The sequence below is a fragment of the Plasmopara halstedii genome, assembly GCF_900000015.1.
Source record: "Plasmopara halstedii genome assembly, contig: Scaffold_650, whole genome shotgun sequence".
NCBI lineage: Eukaryota > Oomycota > Peronosporomycetes > Peronosporales > Peronosporaceae > Plasmopara > Plasmopara halstedii.
The window spans coordinates 2718269-2718531 of record NW_020187567.1 but is presented as its reverse complement, the minus strand read 5'-3'; positions in this window follow the sequence as shown (position 1 = coordinate 2718531).

The window sequence follows — 263 nt, the reverse complement described above, 5'->3', positions numbered from 1 at the left end:
CAAAGAACCAGAAAGACTTGCGTAAGTGGCTTGGTCTCGCCAACTACTTGCACAAGTATAGCGCAAATTACTCAGAAATGGCCCGGCCAATATCTAATCTCCTTAAAAAGATGCGGAATGGTGTCGGAACACCGAACATCAGGAGGCTTTTGACGGGGTCAAAGATAGCCTCCTGCATGCATTAGTACAGACACTGCCAGACCCAGATCGTCCTTTCGGCGTAGTGTGTGACGCTTCGGACTTCGCCATCCGCTGTGCACTGG